The 20,996-nt window shown below is 39.3% G+C and overlaps 1 protein-coding gene and 1 non-coding gene across 5 annotated transcripts in view; both read left to right on the top strand.

Annotated features, from left to right (window-relative positions):
• PIBF1 (progesterone immunomodulatory binding factor 1) overlaps nt 1-20,996 on the top strand; it is a 238,431-nt gene that overhangs the window by 149,947 nt on the left and 67,488 nt on the right. The gene's annotated exons all lie outside the window — the stretch shown is intronic.
• TRNAN-GUU (transfer RNA asparagine (anticodon GUU)) lies at nt 2,363-2,438 on the top strand. Its single transcript has one exon. It is a non-coding gene; the product is annotated as a tRNA-Asn (tRNA).

The raw sequence follows: 20,996 nt of genomic DNA, 5'->3' as shown, positions 1-20,996 counted from the left end.
CTCGAATTAGAAGTCGAGCCTGAAGATGTGACTGAATTGCTACAATCACATGATAAAACCTGAGCAGATAAGAAGTTGCTCTTGTGGATGAGCAAGTAAAGTGGTTTTCTGAGGTAAAATCTACTTCTAGTGAAAATGCTGTGCCTGACCTGTGGTGGCGCAGTGGATAAAGCGTAGACCTGGAAATGCTGAGGTCACCAGTTCGAAACCCTGGGCTTGCCTGGTCAAGGCACATATGGGAGTTGATGCTTCCAGCTCCTCCCCCCTGTCTCTCTCTCCTCTCTCTCTCTGTCTCTCTCTCTCTCCTCTCTAAAATGAATAAATAAAAAAAAGTAAAAAAAAAAAAATTTTTTTAAATAAAAAAAAAAAATGCTGTGAAGATTGTTGAAATGACAAGATTTAAAATATTACACAAACTTAGTTGATAAGCAATAGGGTTTGAAAGGCTTGACTCCCGATTTTTAAAGTTATGCTGTAAGTAAAATGCTATCAAACAGCATCACATGCTACAGAGAGATTAATTGTGAAAGAAATAGTCAATTGATGTGGCAACCTTCATTGCTGTCTTATTTTAAGATATTAGCCTGACTGGGCAGTAGTGCAGTGCATAAAGTGTTGGCCTGGGACACTGAAGACCCAGGTTCGAAACCTGAAGGTCACTAGCTTAAAGCATGGCTCAACAGCTTGAGCGTGGGGTCCCCAGCTTGAGTATAGGATCAGAGCCATGACCCCATGGTCACTGGCTTGAGCCCAAAGGTCACTGGCTCAAGCCCAAAGTTGCTGGCTTAAGCAAGGAGTCACTGGCTTGGCTGCAGCCCCTTGGTCAAGGCACACATGAGAAAGCAATCAAGGAACAACTAAGGTGCCACAACTATGAGTTCATGCTTCTCATCTCCCTTCCTGTCTGTCCCTGTCTGTTCCTCTCTTTTTCTCTTTCTTCATCTCTTTCTCTCCAAAAGAAGGAAGGGAGAGAGGGAAAGAAAGAAAGAGGAAGCAAGGAAGAAAAGGAGAGAGGAAGGGAGGGAAGAAGAGAAAGAGAAAGAAATAAAGAAAGAGAAAGGCAGGAAGGAAAGAAAGAAAAGGAGAGAAAGGAAAGGGAGAAATGAAGGAAGAAAGGAAGGGAAGGAGGATAGGAAGGAAGGAAGGAAGGAAGGAAGGAAGGAAGGAAGGAAGGAAGGAAGGAAGGAAGGAAGGAAGGAAGGAAGGGGAGAAAGAATGAAGAGAGAGGGAAGGAAGGAGGGAGGGAGAGAAAAAAAAAGAAAAGAAAGGAAGGAAGGAAAGAAAGAGAGAGAGAGAAAGAAAAGAAAAGAAAGAAGGAAGGAAGGAGGAAGGGAGGGAAAGAAAGGAAAGTTGTCTTAGTAGTCAGCAGCCATCAACATTGAGGCAAGACCCTCCACCTAAAAAAGGATTATGACCCATTGAAGGCTCAGATCATGGTTAGCATTTCTTAGCAATAAAGTATTTTTAATTAAAATTTGTGCATTGTATTTTTACACATACTGCTATCACACACTTAATACAGTATAGTGTAAGTGTTTATATACACTAGGAAACCAAAAAAAAATTGTAGCTTGCTTTATTGCAATAATTGATTTATTATGTTGCTCTGGTCTGGACCCAAACTCACAATAACTCTGAACTATGTCTGTATTAGATTGCTTCTCTAACAATAGCCTCGGGATTCGTATTCTTTTGAACAGGTTAAATTTTTTTAAAGATTTTATTTATTGATTTTTAGAGAAAGGAGAGAGAGGGTGGGGGGGGGGCAGGAGGCATCAGCCCATAGTAGTTGCTTCTCTTATATGCCTTGACTGGGCAAGCCTGGGGTTTCAAACTGGTGACGTCAGCATTCCAGGTTGATGCTCTATCCACTGCACCACCACGGGTCAGGCAAGCAGATTAAAATATTTAAACTAGCTTGCAGTTTTGGATAATAAAACACAGATGAAACTCAATTATTGTTAGAATTACCATTAAGTTATATGCTTCAGAATATGTCTGAAGTTTTACTTAAATAGCCAAAATGAAAATGTTAAAAAGTACTCAAAATAAAAACAAATATTCCTTTTTTTTTTTTAAGCGGGAGAGACACACAGACAGAGACAGACAGGAAGGGAGAGAGATGAGAAGCATCAACTAGTAGTTGTAGCACTTTAGTTGTTCATTGATTGCTTCTCTTATGCACCTTGACTGGGGGGCTTGAGGCAGCAACCATGAGGTCATGTCTGATCCCACACACAAGCCTACAATGTTGGAGTTTCTAACCTGGGTCCTCAGCATCCCAGGTTGACATTATCTACTGCACCACCACCTGGTAAGGCACAAATACTCCTTTTATAGTAGTTTTATTAAGACATAGTGGGCCCTGGCCGGTTGGCTCAGTGGTAGAGCATCAGCCTGTTGTGTGGATGTCCTGGGTTCAATTCCCAGTCAGGGCACACAGGAGAAGTGACCATCTCCTCCTCCTCCTCCTCCTCCTCCTCCTTCTTCTTCTTCTTCTCTCTCTTTCTTTCTCTCTCTCCCTCTCTCTCTCCGTCTCTTTCTCTGTCTCTTCTCCTGCAGCCATGACTCAGTTAAAGCGAGTTGGCCTCGGGTGCTGAGGATGACTCGATGGCCTCCACCTCAGGTGCTAAAGAAGAGCTTGGTTGCTGAGCAATGGAGCACTGCCTCAGATGGCCATAACATCGCCCCCTAGTGGGCTTGCCAGGTGGATCCCAGTAAGGGTGCATGTGGGAGTCTGTCTCTGCCTCCCCTCCTCTCACTGAATGCAAAACAAAACATAAGGAACATAGAATGAACTGCACACATTCAAAGTGTACAGATGCTAACTTTTGACGTGTATATCCTTGAAACTATCATTAAAATGAAGATGGTGAACACATGCATCTCCCCAAAAGTCCCTGTGCTCATTCGGACTTCTGCCTCCTAAACCTCCCTACCTATATCCTGTTCTTCAAGTAACCACTGACTTCCCTTCTGTCACTTATAGATGTATTTAATTTCCTAGACTTTTATATAAATAGAATCATTACATGCTTTTTATACATACACACACCTTTTGTGTCTTCTTTTAGTCTGTGTAATTATTTCAAGATTCATCCATAGTTCATTCCTTTTCATTGCTGATTAACATTCCATTGTAGAGATATACAGTTTTTCATCCATTCATCTGTTAATAGATATTTGGGTTGTTTCTAGTTTTTGCTTATTATAAATAAAGATGATATGGTTACCATGTGCAAAACTTTGTATGAATATATGCATTTGTATCTCTTGGGTAAATAACCTTGGAATAGAGTAGCTGAATTATATATATAGTAGGTGACTAAGATTTTAAGAAACTTTCAAACTGTTTACCTGATGTTCGTAGCATTTTGTATTTCTACCATCAGCGTATGGAAGTTCTAATTCCTCTACATCCTTGCAAAGAGATGCTCAGGTCAGCCTTTCACATTTTAGCCGTTGTAATGGGAGTGTAAGGGTATCTCATGGTTTTAATTCTCATTTCCCTAATGACTTATGATGTTGAGCATCTTTTTATGTTCTTCTTTGCCCTCTGATTTTCCTGTTGGGGGAAGTGTTTTTTCAAGTCTTTTGTCCATTTTATCAGATTGTTTATTTCTTTATTAAGTTTTGAGCATTATTTACAGATTTTAGGTATTTAATTTAGCATATCTAATAAGCCTCTTATTAGATATATGATCTAAAAATTTTTTCTCCCACTCTTTGCTTGTATTTTTTATCTCTTAACGATGTTTTTTGAAGAGCAGGAGCTTTTATCAACTCCAGTTTTTCAGTTCATTCTTTTATGGGTTGTGTCTTTATTAAAATATCTTTTTAAACCCAGAATCACAAGGTTTTTGTCTATGATTTCTTCTAGATCTTTCATAGTTGTAAGCCTGTGATCCAATTTAAATTTTGTATACTGTGCAAACTGTAGATTGAAATTCATTTATTTACATATTGAAACCAAATTGTTCTAGTATCATTTGCAGAAAAGGCCCTTGTTGAACATTAATCAGTCACGTATGGGAGATTCTGTTACTGGACTCTGTTCTGTACCAGTTATTTCTTTGTTTTTGTATCAATACTACACCATCTTGATTACTGTAGCTTTATTCTGTCTATGACTTGTATAATCTTTTCTACAAAAAACAAAAATGGCTTTGAATTTGATTGGAATTGCCTTGAAATCTATGGATGAAAGGAGGAGAATCGACATACTAAAAATATTGAATATTCTCTCCCCATGAACCCAGTATATCTTTCCATTTCTTTAGATGGTAAGTTCTCTTAGTAGTGTTTTTATTTTAAGTTTTTAGTGTAAAAGTTTTATATCTTTTGACTAGTGTTATCTTGGTATGTTTTTCCATCCTTTATTCAACTTTTAACCTGTTAATGCCTAATTATTCTGTAGGCAATGTGTACAGTTAGAGCTTTGCTGTTTTTAGATCTTGCTTTTTTATCAACTCTGACAAAATATGACTGTTAAGTGGGGTTTTCCAAATATTTACATTTTAGTGTGTATACTGATAGGATTATTTTTAAGTCTGTTATCTTGATATTGGTTTTCTATTTATTCCATCTCTTCTTTCTTCCTTTCTTTCTCTGCTTTCTTTTGTATTAATTGAATATATTTTATCATTCTATTATCATTGTTGGCTTATTGGCTGTAACCCTTTGTTATTAGAGTGGTTGCATATGGTGTCATATACATATGTATATGACAAAATGGTTACCCTGTCTGGTTTTCCTTATGCTTTTGTGTAGATACAATCTTCATCTGTTATCATTATTGCTTCTGGTTGATGTACTTCTTTTAACAATACAATGGAGCAGATCTGCTGGTGGTGAATTCTGTTTACTTCTGTATGTTATAAAAAGTTATTTCACCTTTTTTTGTTATTTTTTGTTTCTACATTTCTGAGTATTCCTAAACAAAAATCAAGCCTGACCAGGTGGTAGCACAGTGGATAGAGCGTCGGACTGGGACGTGGAGGACCCAGGTTTGAAACTCTGAGGTCGCCAGCTTGAGCACGGGCTCATCTGGTTTGAGCAAGGTTCACCAGCTTGAGCCCAAGGTTGCTGGCTTGAGCAAGGGGTCACTCAGTCTACTGTAGCCCCCAGTCAAGGCACATATGAGAAAGCAATCAGTGAACAACTAAGATGCCACAACGAAGAATTGATGCTTCTCATTTCTCTCCCTTCCTGTCCCTATCTGTCCCTCTCTCTGTCTCTGACACACACACACACACACACACACACACACACACACACACACACAGAAGTCAAGATTAAAATATATTTCTCAATTTTATTACTAAGGCCCAATAAACTGCATGCATTTGAAGGGTCACCTTTTTAACCATTTGAAATTGAACGATTCATTGGCTTTTTACATGATTACAGAACATTATCTATTACCCAGAAGGAAACCCTGTTCCCATTAAACAGTCACTTGTTATTCTCCCCTTCTTCTAGCCCCCAGCAACCACTAACATGCTTTCTATCTCTACTTATTTTTCATATAAATGGAATTATACAATGTGACCTTCTGTGTCTGGCTTCTTTCACTTAGCATAATGTTTCCAAGGTTTACTTATAGTCTACCATCTATCAGTAGTTAATTCCTTTTTATGACTAAATAGTATTCCATTGTACAGACACAATACATTTTGTTTATCTCCTCATTCTCTGATGGACATTTAGGTTATTTCCAATATTTGGCTATTATGAATAGTGCTGTCATGAACATTTGTGTATAAGCTTTTGCCTAACCACCTGTTTTCAGTTTTTATGAATGTATACCTAAGAAGTAGAATTGCTAGGTAACATGGCAATTCTGTTTTTTGAGAAACTACAAATTGTTTCCCACAGCAACTTCACCATTTTCTATTCCCACCAGCAATGTCAACGGTGGAATTGCTGAGTTCGTCTTTGTTTTTGACATACCTATATATTTTTCCTGGGCAAAGAATTCAAGTTTGACTTTTTTTTTCTTTTCTATCTTTTTTAGTACTCAAAAGTTGTTACTTCACTGTCCTTTAGTTTATGTTGTTTTTACCAAGCAATATGCTGTCATCTTTATCTTTGTTCTTCTCTAAATAATGTGTCTTATTTCTCAAGCTGCTTTTTGAGATTTTTTTTCACTAGCTTTAAGCAATATGAATATAATGTGGCTTGATAAGTTTTTCTTCATGTTTCCTGTACATGGGTTCTCTCAGACTTCCTGTACATGTCATATCAGATATTGTTGTGGGGTTTTTAAACTTTTTTTTTGCAATTTTTTTGTATAATTTATTTTACTAATTCTCCAAGTCCACTAACCTGCTCTTCTCCAATGTATAATCTACTATTAATTCAATCCAGTATGTTTTTCATCTCGGAGATTGTAGTCTCTAGCATTAGAAGTTCATTTTGGGTCTTTTTGGTATCTTCTACGTCTCTACTTAACCTGTTTAAATTTTTTTTCTTGAGCATATGAAATATAGTTTCAATAACTGCTTTGTTATCCTTGTCTACTATATTATTTTGTTATTTCTTGATTGCTTTCAATTAAATTGACTTATTTCATTATGTATCTTTTTTAATTGATAAGATTTAATAAGCAGGGGTACATCAAGCTCTTCATCTAGAGAGCACACTTTGTTTTCACAGTACTATGTAGTTGGAGCATTACCCCAGGTTGACCTCATTATGTATCATATTGTCCTCCTTCTTTACTTGATGCCAGACATTGTGAATTTTATATTAGAGCTAAATCATTTTTGGAGTCTTATAATCTGTATAAGCTTAGGTCTCAAACATGGCTAAATTTCTTGGAAAACATCATTTCAAGTCTTGCTTTTAAGCTTTTATAAGCAAAGACGAGTTTATCTTCAGGCTAACTTTTCTTCTACTACTGAGACCAAAGCCCTTTAAGTACTCCACCCCATGTCCTATAAATTCATAGGCTTTGTATTTTGTCTGATGGGAATAGGTACTCTTACTGGCCCATATGTTCATTGGGAATTGTTCTTTCCAATATTTTCAGTGATTCTCTCAGTCGCTGATAGTTTCCTTACACATATGCATTGTTTGGTGACGAGGTGAATACTCAAGGACAGCTGTCTGTAAATTTCAGAGTTCTTTTTTCTGTACAGCTCTCTTTTCTTCAGTACTTTGCTGTATGAACTATGTCTCAGGGGTCATTGTCCTTCATTGCTTGATATCCAGTGTCTTCAGATCATTGCTTCATTAGTTGGTCCAGTATAAGAGAAAAAACTAATTGGATTCTTTTTTGTATTTGTTTATGTATGTGCCCACTTAATTCTCAAGAAATCCCCAAGTTAGTTAAGAGTGTTGACGTGCAGTTTACTAAACAGTAAAAGATCTAGGCTAACTCATAAAGCATGTCACATTACTGCCAACAAGAATTAGTTATCCTTAGCCTCCTTAAAGCTAAGTTCTTGCTCTACCTCTCTCCAGTCATTTAGTAAACATTTATCAAACTCCCACTACATTCAACCACTGATAGGAAAGCAGGCATGGACTTGCACTCTTCACATGTTCAGCCTTGTTCGCAAAGGCTTTGTCTTCCAGTATAAGCACTTACCTGTTACAGCTAGCTTATTTCAAAAAACTTATCTAGAAAATGATACATGCACAATCTCAACTGACCAAATGGCAAGGTTTAGTTGCCTGGAACTAAAGGCACTTAGTTCTTAAAAGTCACCTAATGGAATTCAGGTAATTTGTTGCAAACGTGAAACTGCTAGATTTAAGAGAGACTTTAAGATGCATGGGTGCAGTAAAGTAGATCTATATGTGCTAACTTTAAAAAGCATTCATACTATATTGATAATTTTTTTAAAAAAAGTAAAAATGCAGAATAATATATGTATTGTGCTTCTCTATTTTGCTTTTTATATCTATATATATTTGTGTGTGTGTGTGTGTGTGTGTGTTTATACTGAATGCCAACCACCACGGAAGTAGGTAAAACAATGATTTACTTCTAAATTATATCCTGTTCACACATCAAATAAAATCTTTGTTTAAACTGTTTACCTAACTGATTGTGCCTTAATAATGCATCAGTGTCTATAAATTTTTCATTTAAGAGCTATTACAAATCACACTGCTCTTCCCACCCACCCCCATCAGCATTGTTATACCACTGAGTCACATGAAAATTAATTTCTCAAGGGTAGCTTTGAGGGGGAAAGAAATTTAAAACACTTGAACTTGAAGATTACATTCTTTTGCTACTTAATCTCCTGTCCTTCCAGCTCTCTCAGTCCTTCCAGCTCTCCTAGTTCTTTCATTCCCATAAATGTATGCTTAATTAGGCCTCGTTATAAGTCCCAGACTCATAAAATCTTTGTATTGTTCTAATCTGTCAAGCTCCTCCTGGCTGTGCTTTTCTTCTTAACCAATCCTGTACCTTATCCATCTGAATGCTGCATTGACTGGCACTGTAGCTAGCTATGTTGCCAAATTCATCCATCAGGCTTTTCTTGACAGTTCCTATGTTTATCATAGTATCTTACAACCTGGTAGTTACTCTATAAATATTTAATAGGAGAAAGGAAGAGGAAAACCTTGAGTTTTGTGGTAATGTGTTAAAAAATTCTTATGGAAATCTACTTTTTGTGCTTAGAAGCATTACAAATTTATGTTGAACATCAACCAGATGCTCATTCCTGTTGTCCAGTGTCTTTATTTTTCTATATCTATTATACTTACCATTTTCTTGATTGCAGAACACTCCCACACCCCAAATCATCAATCCATCCATCATCTCTATCTTTTCCTTATTACAATATGTCGTCTAAATTTACTTCCCCTGAATCCCTTTTCCTAAGGATTTCTTCTCTTTTTCTCCTCTGCCCCTTTGGTCCTTTAAAAAAAATGTGTGTGTGTACTGGGGAAGATGAAGAGAAAAGGGACCCTCATGCACTGTTGTTAGAATGCAGACTGATGCGGCCACTGTGGAAAACAAGGTACTGTTTCCTCAAAAAATTAAAAATGTAACTGCCTTATGACCCAGCAGTTCTACTTCTGGGAAATGTATCCAAAGAAACTCAAAACACTCCCTGACCAAGTGGCAGTGCAGTGGATAGAGCATCAGACTGGGACACAGAGGACCCAGGTTCGAAACAGCAGGGTCACCATCTTGAGCACAGGCTCATCCGACTTGAGGTCAGGCCCACCAGCTTGAGTGTGGGATCAGAGACTTGACCCAAGGCCGCTGGCTTGAGCACAAAGGTCACTGGCTTGAAGCCCAAGCTCACTGACTTGAGCCCAAGGTAGCTGGCTTGAACTCTAGTTTGCAAGGGGTCACTCGCTCTGCTGTAGCTGTGCCCTCCAGCCCCCCCCCATAAAGACGCATATGAGAAAGCAATCAATGAACAACTAAGATGCCACAATGAATAATTGATGCTTCTCATCTCTCTCCCTTCCTGTGTGTTTGTTCCTGTCTGTCTCTCTGTCTCTCGGGAAGGTAGAAGAGAATAAGGGGGTAGTGACAGAAGGAGACTTGACTTGGGGTTGTGAACACATGATGCAGTATTTACGGATGGTGTATTATGGAGTTGTACTTTTGAAACAATTTTATTAACTAATGTTATACCAATAAATTCAGGGGTTTATTTTTATTTTTATTTTTTTGTATTTTTCTGAAGTTGGAAACGGGGAGGCAGTCAGACAGACTCCCGCATGCGCCCGACCAAGATCCACCCGGCATGCCCACCAGGGGGCGATGCTCTGCCCACCAGGGGCGTTGTTCTGTTGCAACCAGGGCCATTCTAGCGCCTGAGGCAGAGGCCATGAAGCCATCCTCAGTACCCAGGCCAACTTTGCTCCAATGGAGCTTTGGCTGCAGGAGGGGAAGAGAGAGACAGAGAGGAAGGAGAGGGGGAGGGGTGGAGAAGCAGATGGGCGCTTCTCCTGTGTGCCCTGGCCAGGAATCGAACCCAGGATTCCTGCACGCCAGGCCAATGCTCTACCACAGAGCCAACCGGCCAGGGCCGAAATTCAGGGGTTTTTTTTGTTTTGTTTTGTTTATTTTTTGCAAGAGAAACAGTGATTCTCAGATATTAGTATGAGAAGTACCTTAGCTTCTTGCTTAAAATGTAGGTTACTAGATACTGCCCACTGAGATTGTGATTAAGCAGATCTAGAATAAAGTCCAGTTATCTGAATTTTCAATAAGCCCTTCTGTAGCTCTAATAAAAGTGATCCAGGGCCACATTAAAAAAAATAAGTTATGCTCTACAAACCTTTATACCCATCACTTCCATGCTGATTACTTTCACATATATTAACATCCTACTGTCACGAATATCTCATTATCTGGACCATGTGTGAGAATCTGAGGACCAGAGCAGGGCTGATAATAAACTAGCATGCACTTGCTCTTGGTTATTAAAATAATAAAATATTTGCAAAAACAGTGGTAAATAGCTGCTTCGCTAAGCCCGAGTGTCATTCTACCACCGCAGTCCCATGTGTCCCAGTCCCTCTTCAGAGAACCCCAGGCTTCTCTGCCATCTAGCAACAAAGAAGCAATACCTGACCTAGCAGAGTTTCTCAGAATCCTGCTCTGGTGCAAGGACTGTCATTCTAACTGGTTGAATTGTACCATTTAAATATTAACCCCTGTTAAAGAGGAAGATACTATGAGCCATATAGGGACACTAGAGAAGAAACCAGTTTTAGTGAGGAGGATGGTAAATTTAGGATATAAGATGTTTTGTGTACAGTGCTGTTAAACCTACTAAAATATACTGCTCACAAAAATTAAGGGATATTTCAAACTGAATATGAAGCTATAAAATATCCCCTAATGCTTGTGAGCAGTATAGTTGGAATGGCCTTCAGCAAGTCCAGGATCACCAAAGCTATCCTTTTCAAATCTGACTGCTCATCATGACCTAAGACATCTGAGAAAGTTTGTTTCAGTAGAACTGGGGATGAGCCCCAAAATTACTGGGGTGTGTATGTGTGTGTGTGTACACCATTTTCCACAGTGGCTCTACTGATTAGCTAGGTTAGAGAAATGCTACTTTAGATTGAGAACAGAGTAATACCAAAGTGTTGCCCCATATTGGATCTCAAATAGGCATTTTACATTTCATGGCACAATCAAAAAGATTAGGCAAGGATGTGTGGGTTTTTGTAGCACAGACCACCACCAGTACTGGAAAATGTTACTTGTATATATTCTATACCCAGAAAGCAACTCAGTGTTAAATTCCATTCAACAGCCTGACCAGGCAGTGGCGCAATGGACAGAGCATCAGACTGGGACGCAGAGGACCCAGGTTCGAGGCCCCGAGGTCACCAGCTTGAGAACGGGCTCATCTGGTTTGAGCAAGGGTCACCAGCTTGAGCCCAAGGTCGCTGGCTTGAGCAAGGGGTCACTCAGTCTGCTGTAACCTCTCCAGTGAAGGTACATATGAGAAAATAATCAATGAACAACTAAAGTGCCACAGCAAAGAATTGATGCTTCTCATCTCTCTCCCTTCCTGTCTGTCCCTCTCTCCATCTTTCTCTCTGTCTCTGTCACAGAAAAAAAAAAATTCCATTCAACAGAACTCATTTTGTCCCTGGCAAAAAAGAGTTTCATTTATAGGAATTTCTTTCAAAATAAACTCCAGAAGAAAAAAGTTTCCCATTTAAGACAAACACAACAAAATATAGTCACCATTACATTTTTTAAATTTTAAGAGAAACTTTATAAGAATAAGTTAAATTAGCATTTGACTCAAAATGCATAGTCATGTTATACTCAGATATTGCGTTTCTCTGAATCATATGTACAGTGCTCTTAAAACAAAAGAGGACTAACAGTTCTATAAAGTGTTGTTTCATGGGTTTAGACCTGAGTCATTTATTACGTATATGATTCCTGAGTCATTAATTACTAAAGCTTTCCTATAAGGAAAAGATTACAACAATAAGCAAAGTGAGTGATTGTGAAACATTTTAAATATTATAGTTACTGAAAGACTTTTTAAAATCATATTTCAAGAAATTAAATTGTTAAGATATATTTAGAAATTATCACTTTTCATTGAGAAATACGTACTTTTTTTTCTGAGGAATTAAAATATATGTTGGGGATTTAGAAGCCCACAAACAAGTTTATAAAGAAACATATCTTTAAAACCAATAGTACTATTCTAGTTTCTATTATCCAGAGGAGGAAACATTTGTAGGTTATATATTAAAGACACCTTTTGAATTATAGCTTTTGGCTCTTAATTTTGTTTATAATATTAAAACCTAATATATATAATTGCTGTAATGAAAAAATTGAACTAAATTAAGACTAATGACTGCTGTTACATTTTTATGCAATTGAAATTAGACTTGATATGTTTTCAACAGCTCATTCTAGACCACAGCTAACTACAATTTCTAAATGCCCTAGTCCATCCTACCTGGCTTCTCTTCCACCCCACATATGTACACAGCCACACAAACACACTCAGACTATTCTGCACTTTGAAATACAAAGCAACTTGTCAGTTCAGTTCATTCAGTTAGTGTCAGTTCTGTGAAAACAAAGTCAAGGCAATTGTTTGATTTAATTAACTAGTGAAACTGGTTATACAGGTAAGTGGAATTTCGTCTTATTTTTGTCAAGCTGCATTATTTGAATGTTCATAAAATAACTTAGTAGAGTAATAAGATTCCAATGACATTGTGGTAGATTTTAAAGAATAATTACCAAAGCAAGGAAAAAAGATGCTAATACCAAAACTATAGAAAATATTCATGTTTTTTCTTTCTTTATGGCTCTGCTTTCACTCTAATGAATTGTATCTGTAAAAATAAATCTTTTCTTTCACTATTTATTTCCTTTGAGGTATTTTTTTCTGGACTATACCTAATATATATATATATATATATATATATATATATATATCCAAAAGAAAATTTCAGAAGAATAATTTATATAACTTTTACAAAGTAGTTCTCAAACTGCAAGTACATACTCTGTAACAGTAGGTCAGTCACCTCTTGTCTTCACTTTTCTGCTCACCCATCTGGACCTCATGATTGAGTTTCTTTTCTTTTTCCACTGATTTGAGAGAGGAGGGAAGGGAGGGAAGGAGAGAGAGAAAAGCATTAACTCGTTCCAGTTAGTTGTTCCATTGAGGTGTGCGCTCACTGGTTGCTTCTCCCCTCCCCACGCCACCCCAGTTCTCTTCGCCTTCCACCGCACCTTCCCCACACTCATCCTGCTGTTCTCTAGATTGTCCCCTCCCCACACCCACCCAGTTCTCTTCGCCTTCCACCGCACCTTCCCCACACTCATCCTGCTGTTCTCTAGATTGTCCCCTCCCCACACCCACCCAGTTCTCTTCGCCTTCCACCGCACCTTCCCCACACTCATCCTGCTGTTCTCTAGATTGTCCCCTCCCCACACCCCCCCAGTTCTCTTCGCCTTCCACCGCACCTTCCCCACACTCATCCTGCTGTTCTCTAGATTGTCCCCTCCCCACGCCCCCCCCAGTTCTCTTCGCCTTCCACTGCACCTTCCCCACACTCATCCTGCTGTTCTCTAGATTGTCCCCTCCCCACGCCCCCCCAGTTCTCTTCACCTTCCACTGCACCTTCCCCACACTCATCCTGCTGTTCTCTAGATTGTCCCCTCCCCACGCCCCCCCAGTTCTCTTCGCCTTCCACCGCACCTTCCCCACGCTCATCCTGCTGTTCTCTAGATTGTCCCCTCCCCACGCCCCCCCCAGTTCACTTCGCCTTCCATCACACCTTCCCCACACTCATCCTGTTCTCTAGATTGTCCCCTCCCCACGCCCCTCCAGTTCACTTCGCCTTCCATCGCACCTTCCCCATATTCATCCTGCTGTTCTCTAGATTGTCCCCTCCCCACGCCCCCCAGTTCTCTTCGCCTTCCGCTGCACCTTCCCCACACTCATCCTGCTGTTCTCTAGATTGTCCCCTCCCCACGCCCCCCAGTTCTCTTCGCCTTCCACTGCACCTTCCCCACACTCATCCTGCTGTTCTCTAGATTGTCCCCTCCCCACGCCCCCCCCAGTTCTCTTCGCCTTCCACTGCACCTTCCCCACACTCATCCTGCTGTTCTCTAGATTGTCCCCTCCCCACGCCCCCCAGTTCTCTTCGCCTTCCACTGCACCTTCCCCACACTCATCCTGCTGTTCTCTAGATTGTCCCCTCCCTACGCCCCCCCCAGTTCTCTTCGCCTTCCACTGCACCTTCCCCACACTCATCCTGCTGTTCTCTAGATTGTCCCCTCCCCACACCCCCCAGTTCTCTTCGCCTTCCACTGCACCTTCCCCACACTCATCCTGCTGTTCTCTAGATTGTCCCCTCCGCACGCCCCCCCCCCAGTTCTCTTCGCCTTCCACCGCACCTTCCTCACACTCATCCTGCTGTTCTCTAGATTTGCTTTCAGTCACTCTTTTCTTTCTTTTTAATGTGAGCAGAAAACCAAAAAGTTGCAGTGCTAAAATAAATATGTTTAGATCTTAATTTTTTAAATGTTGATCTTGTAAATGTACTTTATTTGAGAAAAATATATATATAAATCATTTCTTGCTCCAGAGAAGCAAGTTTTTAGCCTCAGTTGAACTTGTTAAGGATTATAAAGGAAAGAGGGGGGGAAATGTTTAAACATGCAAAAGGCTAGAGATCTTTTTTTTTTATTTCCTAGAGGCAGGGGACTGACAGACAGGAAGAAAAAGAGATGAGAAGCATCAACTCGTAGTTGCAACACTTTAGTTTTTCATTGATTGTTTTCCCATACATGCCTTCTCATTCCAGGGAGCTCCAGCTGAGCCAGTGACCCCTTGCTCAAGCCAGCAACCTTGGGCTTCAGGCCAGTGACCTTTGGGCTTAAGCCAGTGACCATTGAGTCATGTCTATGATCCCTCATTCAAGCTGGCAACCCTTCATTCCAGCCAGATGAGCCCGTGCTTGTACCAGCAACCTTGGAGTTTTGAACCTGGGTCCTCGGCATCCCAGGGTGATGCTCTATATACTGCACCATCACCTGAGCAAGCTAGAAAGCTATTGTTAAAGAATGTTTTAAGGTCAAAGTAGTTTGTAATTTTATAATATCTTTTCTGTGTAATAAAATACTCCCTCCCACATTCCCTAATCCTTATAATACTGTAGATACCTGCCCGTTTTGTTGTGATTGTTCAGTTTTTGCATATCCAACATTAGAATATATTTTTGAAGAAGTGTGTGCCAAATTGGGGACCTGATAATACTGATAGTGCTGTTTATCCCTATACTAATAAACATTTTGTATTTGGTTAGGAAAAAAGAGCAAATACAAATAAACAAACCAAAAAAGAAGATTGATTTGGGTATATAATTTAATAAAATTCTTTAGAAAAGAACTTTGGTCAGTGTGTCAAGATCATTACTCATATCCTTTAACCTAGTACATCTTAATGTTTTTACAAAAAACTGAACAAAGAAAATATTAAATTAAAAATATGCCTGACCAGGTGGTGGTGCACTGGATAGAGTATCAGCCTGGGACACTGAGGACCCAGGTTCGAAACCCCAAGGTCGCCAGCTTGAGCCCAGTCTCATCTGGCTTGAGCACTGTCTCACCAGCTTGAGCATGGGATCATAGACATGACCCATGGTCGCTGGCTTGAGCCCAAAGGTTGCTTGCTGGCTTGAATCCCAAGGTTGCTGTCTTGAGCCCAAGGTCACTGGCTTGAGGTAGGGGTCATTGGCTCAGCTGGAGCCCCAGGTCAAGGCACGTAAGAAAGCAGTCAATGAACAACTAAGGTGCTGCAACTCTGAGTTGATGCTTCTCATCTTTCTTCCTTCCTGTCTGTCTGTCCCTGTCTCTCTCTCTGTCTAAAAAAAAAATTTTTATAACATCCTAAATGTTTATTACTGCTTATGCAGTGTAATTAAATTATGGCATACTAGCTTACTAGATAGTTTTGGAACCATTAAGAATATAAATTGGCCTGACCTGTGGTGGCGCAGTGGATAAAGCGTCAACCTGGAAATGCTGAGGTCGCCGGTTCGAAACCCTGGGCCTGCTTGGTCAAGGCACATATGGGAGTTGATGCTTCCAGCTCCTCCCCCCTTCTCTGTCTGTCTGTCTGTCTCTCTCTCTCTCCCCCCCCTCCTTTCTAAAATGAATAAATAAAAAATTAAAAAAAAATAACAATTTATAAAAAAAAAAAAAAAAAAAGAATATAAATTAATATATTAAAACACCCTAGAAAAATCGGTTATGATATAAGGTAAAGTGACAAGGCATATAATTGTACATAGTATACTAGTAATGAGCAACCCAAAATCAAAATTAATTCCATTTGCAATAGCTCAAAAAAATAAAAATAGGAATATTTAATCAAACAGGATAAAAACTTGTATGTGGTCTGACCAGGCAGTGGCAAAGTGGATAGAGCATCGGACTGGAATTCGGAGGACCCGGGTTCGAGACCCCGAGGTCGCCAGCTTGAGCGCAGGCTCATCTGGTTTGAGCAAAGCTCACCAGCTTGGACTCAAGGTCGCTGGCTTGACCAAGAAGTTACTCGGTCTGCTGAAGGCCCATGGTCAAGAAACATATTAGAAAGCAATCAATGAACAACTAAGATATTGCAACGAAAAACTAATGATTGATGCTTCTCATCTCTCTCCGTTCCTGTCTATCTGTCCCTATTTATCCCTCTCTCTGACTCTGTCTCTGTAAAATAAATAAAATAAAAAATAAAAACTTGTATGTGGAAACCTACAAAACTTTACTAAAATATAGGTAAGTGGACAGATATCCCATATTCATATTCATGGAAGGCAATATCATTAAGATGATAATACTGCCCAAAAGAACTTATAGATTTAATTCATTCCCTATCAAAATCTTGATAGCATTTGTTGCAGAGATAGAAAAACCTATTCTAAAATTCATATGGAATTTCAAGGGACTCTGAATGGCCAAAACATTCTTGAAAAGGAAAAACAAAGTTGGAGGACTCAATCTTTCAGATTTTAAAACTTATTACAAAGCTACAGTGATCAAAACAATGTTGTACTGACCTAGAGTAGGCATATGGACTAATGGAATAGCATAGACAGCCCAGATGTAAACCCTGATATATAGTCAATGGTTTCTCTACAAGGTTGCCAAGACCATTCAAGGAGAAGACACAGTCTTCTCAACAAATGGTGCTCTAAAACTGCACACCTACATGTAAAAGAATGAAATTGAGACCATACTTCACGCTATATACAAAAATTAAGTCAAAATGGACCAAAGACCTAAACTTCCAGAGCTAAGGATATAACACTCATTGAAAAAAAAACATAGGAGAAAATCTTCATGACCTTGTATTTGTCAGTGGTTTCTGTTAGATGACATCACAAGTACAAGCACCAAAATAAAAAATAGGTAAGTAGAATTTCATCAATGTTAAAAACTTTTGTGATTAAAAGACATTATAAAGAGAATGAAAAGACACATCAAAGAAACAGAAATGTTTGCAAATAATATGTCTAATGAGAGTTTAATATCCAGAATATATAAAAAAAACCTACAACTCAAAAAAAGACCTACTTAAAATTTAAATGGACAAAATACAAATGGTGCTGTAAAACACATTTCTCCAAAGAGGATATACAAATGGCACATGAAATATTTGGCAAGGAAGTCAAGAAATCGGAACCAAGTGCATTGCTGATAGGAGTGTAAAATGATGCATCCTCTGTGGAAAACAATTGGCAGTTTCTCAAGAAGTCAAATATAGAATTACCATGTGACCCTGCAATCCCACTTCACTCTTAGATAGGTACCCAAAGGAATTGAAAATGGAAACTCAGATTCTTAGACACCACAGTTCATAGCACATTAGTCAGCATAGCCAAAAAGTAGAAACAACTGAAACACTTATCAACAGATAAATGAATAAACAAACTGCTATAAATATACAATGAAACATTATTTAGCCATAAAAAAGGAATGCAGTACTGATATAAGATACAACATGAATGAACCTTGAAAACATTACATTAAGTGAAATAAGGAAATACAGAATGTCAAGTATTATGTGATTACACTTAAAGAATGTACACAAGTTCACAGAGACAGAAAGTAGAAGAGAGGTTTCCAGGAGCTAATATTTTGAACTTCGTGGATTAGTCTGCAGGCCGCACAAAATTGTTCGGCGGGCCGCGAGTTTGAGACCCCTGAGCTAAGGGGTAAGGAAAATGCTTTGGCTTAATGGGTACATAGTTTCTTTTGGGGCTGATGAAAATGTTCTGGAAATAGATACCAGCAATGGTTACACAACATTGTGAATGTGCTTAATGAAAAAGTTAAAATGGTTAATTTTATGTTATTTACATTTTTTTTTTTTTTACAGAGGCAGCGATAGGGACAGACAGACAGGAATGGAGAGAGATGAGAAGCATCAATCATCAGTTTCTCGTTGCGCATTGCGACTTCTTAGTTGTTCATTGATTGCTTTCTCACATGTGCCTTAACCGCGGGCCTTCAGCAGACCGAGTAACCCCCTGCTGGAGCCAGCGACCTTGGGTCTAAGCTGGTGAGCTCTTTGCGCAAGCCAGATGAGCCCGCGCTCAAGCTGGCGACCTCGGGGTCTCGAACCTGGGTCCTTCCGCATCCCAGTCCGACGCTCTATCCACTGTGCCACCACCTGGTCAGGCTGTTATTTACATTTTAATCACAGCTTAAAAATTTTTAAATTATATGTAGAGATTTAGGTACATGAATTATCTATTTTACAAATAGAGATGGAAGAAGATATGAAGGCATGAAAAAAATACTAAATTATGTGATGATACTATTTTGAATAAAAATAAAGCTTAAATAGATTTCCATTTTCAGTTAATGAATATTCATTAAAAGAAGATAAAATTTTACAGCATAGCTTCTCAGAACAACAGATGGCAAGAAAATGTAGGTAACCTTTCCCAAAAGTTGACAACAATATTTAAAATTCTCTTTCCTTTTTTAAAAACTTCCCAATTTTAACAGGAAAAGCTTTTCAGAGTAATTCACATAACGGAGAGTTGGTGTAGTCTGCTAGAGCATTTTGAATACTCTTGGTTTCCTGTAAAATTTTCTAGATTTTTTTTTAATTTTAATTATTTTTTTAATGGAGTGACATCAATAAATCAGGATACATATATTCAAAGATAACATGTCTAGGTTATCTTGTCGTTCAATTATGTTGCATACCCATCACCCAAAGTCAGATTGTCCTCTGTCACCTTCTATCTAGTTTTCTTTGTGCCCCTCCCCCTCCCCCTTTCCCTCTCCCATTCCCCCCTCCCCCCCCCCCGTAACCACCACACTCTTATCAATGTCTCTTAGTTTCACTTTTATGTCCCCCCTACGTATGGAATAATGCAGTTCCTGGTTTTTTCTGATTTACTTATTTCACTTCGTATAATGTTACCAAGATCCCACCATTTTGCTGTAAATGATCTGATGTCATCATTTCTTATGGCTGAGTAGTATTCCATAGTGTATATGTGCCACATCTTCTTTATCCAGTCATCTGTTGATGGGCTTTTTGGTTGTTTCCATGTCCTCGCCACTGTGAACAATGCTGCAATGAACATGGGGCTGCATGTGTCTTTACGTATCAATGTTTCTGAGTTTTTGGGATATATACCCAGTAGAGGGATTGCTGGGTCATAAGGTAGTTCTATTTTCAGTTTTTTGAGGAGCCACCATATTTTCTTCCATAATGGTTGTACTACTTTACATTCCCACCAACAGTGTATGAGGGTTCCTTTTTCTCCACAGCCTCTCCAACATTTACTATTACCTGTCTTGTTAATAATAGCTAATCTAACAGGTGTGAGCTGGTATCTCATTGCCATTTTGATTTGCATTTCTCTAATAACTAAAGATGAGCATCTTTTCATATATCTGTTGGCCATTTGTATTTCTTCCTGGGAGAAGTGTCTGTTCATTATCCTCTTCCCATTTTTTTATTGGATTGTTTGTTTGTTTGTTGTTGAGTTTTATGAGTTCTTTGTATATTTTGGATATTAGGCCCTTATCTGAGCTGCTGTTTGAAAATATCATTTCCCATTTAGTTGGCTGTCTGTTTATTTTGTTATCAGTTTCTCTTGCTGAGCAAAAACTTCTTAGTCTGATGTAGTCCCATTCATTAATTTTTGCCTTCACTTCTCTTGCCTTTGGAGTCAAATTCATAAAATGCTCTTTAAAACCCAGGTCCATGAGTTGAGTACCTATGTCTTCTTCTATGTACTTAATTGTTTCAAGTCTTATGTTTAGATCTTTGATCCATTCTGAATTAATTTTAGTACAGGGGGACAAACTATAGTCCAGTTTCATTCTTTTGCATCTGGCTTTCCAGTTTTCCCAGCACCATTTATTGAAGAGGCTTTCTTTTCTCCATTGTGTGTTTTTGGCCCCTTTATCAAAAAGTATTTGACTATATATATGTGGTTTTATTTCTGGGTTTTCTATTCTGTTCCATTGGTCTGAGTGTCTATTTTTCTGCCAATACCATGCTGTTTTGATTGTCGTGGCCCTATAATAGAGTTTGAAGTCAGATATTGTAATGCCCCCAGCTTCATTCTTTTTCTTTAGGGTTGCTTTGGCTATTCAGAGGTTTGTTTGTTTGTTTGTTTGTTTGTATTTCTCTAAAGCTGGAAACGGGGAGAGACAGTCAGACAGACTCCCGCATGCGCCCGACCAGGATCCACCCGGCACGCCCACCAGGGGGCGTCGCTCTGTCACGACCAGAGCCACTCTAGCGCCTGGGGCAGAGGCCAAGGAGCCATCCCCAGCGCCCGGGCCATCTTTGCTCCAATGGAGGCTCGGCTGCGGGAGGGGGAGAAAGAGACAGAGAGGAAGGGGGGGGGGGTGGAGAAGCAAATCGGCGCCTCTCCTATGTGCCCTGACCGGGAATCGAACCCGGGTCCCCCGCACGCCAGGCCGACACTCTACCGCTCTACCGCTGAGCCAACCGGCCAAGGCCTATTCA

This window comes from Saccopteryx bilineata, chromosome 6, assembly GCF_036850765.1.
Source record: "Saccopteryx bilineata isolate mSacBil1 chromosome 6, mSacBil1_pri_phased_curated, whole genome shotgun sequence".
Lineage (NCBI taxonomy): Eukaryota > Metazoa > Chordata > Mammalia > Chiroptera > Emballonuridae > Saccopteryx > Saccopteryx bilineata.
Note: the sequence above shows the minus strand (reverse complement) of the source record. Positions and strands in the feature narration are given on the sequence as shown.